Raw genomic sequence first — 385 nt, forward strand, 5'->3', positions numbered from 1 at the left:
GGCTACTCTGATGGAGTATGTAAGTAAGATGATGTACGAAATAATTTGATTTCTTTTTACTTGTCAAACTTCGGGTGGGTTATTCTTCTTTATATTCTCGCGTATGTGCGAGATTGATCCCAATTAAATCCCAATCGCGCGCGTATAATCCCAAAGCGGACCTTTCACAAATCGCGTTGCGATTTTAATGAAACTCTTGTGGGTTTATTAAGTTGAAACGCGGGTAGGTGGGAAAATGGATAGGACTATACAGCGGAATACGGGTAGGTAGGGATTTGGATAGGCAGGGACAGGGGGAAAACTCGATAATTAACAAGATAGATAAAATTGTAACTGTAATGTAATAAGAACGAATACAGCTATATTTATTGTGATAACATTATAA

Source organism: Vollenhovia emeryi, unplaced genomic scaffold (assembly GCF_000949405.1).
Source record: "Vollenhovia emeryi isolate VEMERY1.0 unplaced genomic scaffold, V.emery_V1.0 DF939158.1, whole genome shotgun sequence".
Lineage (NCBI taxonomy): Eukaryota > Metazoa > Arthropoda > Insecta > Hymenoptera > Formicidae > Vollenhovia > Vollenhovia emeryi.